The following is a 2,494-nucleotide window of genomic DNA, read 5'->3' on the forward strand; positions in this document are numbered from 1 at the left end:
AATTGAAGAGATTTATTAATGAAGCATAATCATGTTGCTTATATGTAATTAATTGAAGAGATTTATTAATGAAGGTGTTAACTTTAATTGAACCAAGATAATTCTATGTTTATGATCAAGATTTATTAATGAAGGTGTTAACTTTAATTGAACCAAGATAATTCTATGTTTATGATCAAGATAATCTCTATTTAATGTAGGCAAATCGTGTAAATCCTGTTTAAAATTACATAAGTGCAAATTGTTTAGTTAATTTTCTGTTTGCGCATATCAGTTTGCAGAGTAGTCGACTACTAAGATGAGTAGTCGGCTACTCTTTCTCAAAATTTTGGGTTCACCTTGGACTGTAGCCTTGTGTAAAACCAGGGACGTCATACTAACCACTAATTGTCAATTTGAAGGAGCTTAAACAGTTGTACTTCAAGCATCCAAGCGACAATAATAATCTGATTTTTTGAGGCTCTAGATGGGTTGTAGATAGAATAGTTGAGGAAATTAAGGGGACAAAAGTAAGGATTGTATTATTTCCCTTAAGTCCAACTATAGTGTACATGACTAAATGATAATAATGCTTTAATTAGTCTCATAATAACTGTTAGTATGTGTTAATTAAATGAGACTTTGAGGGCAATATAGTGATTTGGATGAATATTGGGGGATATATATATTAGGAAATCAAAAGTTTTGGCAACCATATTCTCTTTTATAAGTAGTATAGATTTATGCCAATCCTCCTCAAAGCCAATGTACAACAGAGGTGACATTCTTATTATCCTCCAACCTAGTTACTTGCATAATCTCCTTATTTGGATATAGTTTAACTCTTTTAGGCCACAGTCAAAGAACCTTCTGAACGATAAAACATCTTCTTGCTTGCTCTGGTAATGTTGAGAATCCTATCTTGAGTATCGATAAGATGTATTAGCTCCTTCCTTTATGATAGGCATATGAAATTATATGCCAAGTTGCCAACGTCTTTGCTTGTTCCTTAAAGCACCATCACACTCATGAATTTTTTTCCAAACAATGAACTTATGGAATGCTTTGTAGGAAACCTTATACAGGGCATATCGTCATGTGGGTCTTGTATTGTCATATGGGTCTTTGTGCCTCTGGCTGCTTCATACAATAGAAGGTACTTACAGTTCAGGAGAAGGTCTACTGAAGCTTCCTAATGAGGATTCAGAAATTCTGAAAGGTCAGAAATCAGGTTATAGCAATCTTTATAGAGAGGCTCCATATGATTTGAACTTTTGATATAAAAGAAGAATTGGCTTTAGATCTAGCGAGGCATCTCATTATCTTCGAGACACCATAGTTAGCCTTTTCAATAAGAGCAGTGTCAATGATCAGTTTAAGTTTTTCTTGGGTTAACCTTGATGGTCAAGTCAGCTTAATCAACAATCACAAGTACATGTCACTATTAGCTTTGTCAGAGTGCATGTTTTTCATTGAGTGAGCTCAGGAACCATCATGGTTCTTGAGATGGAATAATTTCATAGGGCTAATGTTCTATGTAGTTAAATCATGAATTTTTGTAGGATGTATGTGGTCTTTTTTGGATCCCTATTTTTCTCCATTTTTTTCCATGGGTTTCCTTTTGTCCTCTTCCTTTTGTTGGTACCAGCGGAATGTTGCTGGTCATGTTTTCACCGAGTTTATATCATGACACATAAGTCATTAATAAGGTTAGTTCCTTGCGGGCTACATTACTAATGTTAAGTCTGTTGAAAGGTGACTTTCCAGCATGAGTGCATAACTTAAGGGAAGTCCTTTCTTTAAGTTCTAAGCTCTCATTCCTTTAAGTGGTTGCAAAATGTACAATGGTGACGTTATATGGAGAAAGCATGAGAGATTATTGTTGCACAATTCTAGTCTGTGACAATAACCTACACCAAGCATCCATAGACAACAATTTTCAGGGTTGCATGTAACATACAAGAAACCTAACTACAGAACCTAGTGTGGACAAAAGTAGAAAAGAGGAGGCTATGTTGGATGCTGACGTATGGGAGAGCTCTTTTAGAGTGGAGCTAAAAACAAAGTCAACCAGTAGTCTAGAGTTTATGTGGAGAAAGCATGTATACACTCCTAAACAAAATGTCCATTTGCAAGTATGTGGAGGCCTGCAGATTACCACTTTTTTTGTGCATGTTGACAATGGGGAGGCGGGAAAACAATATTTAGTCATTGATCTAAGGTGCAAGTTCTGTGCTTTTATTGAAGTGAGTCATACCCAACAAATTCGGTCATTCCTTTTTGACTATAAGTTCAAGTATAATGCTGCCATACACTCCTAAACAAAATGTCCATTTGCAAGTATGTGGAGGCCTGCAGATTACCACTTTTTTTGTGCATGTTGACAATGGGGAGGCGGGAAAACAATATTTAGTCATTGATCTAAGGTGCAAGTTCTGTGCTTTTATTGAAGTGAGTCATACCCAACAAATTCGGTCATTCCTTTTTGACTATAAGTTCAAGTATAATGCTGCCA

This window comes from Asparagus officinalis, chromosome 2 (assembly GCF_001876935.1).
Source record: "Asparagus officinalis chromosome 2, Aspof.V1, whole genome shotgun sequence".
Classification (NCBI taxonomy): Eukaryota; Viridiplantae; Streptophyta; class Magnoliopsida; order Asparagales; family Asparagaceae; genus Asparagus; species Asparagus officinalis.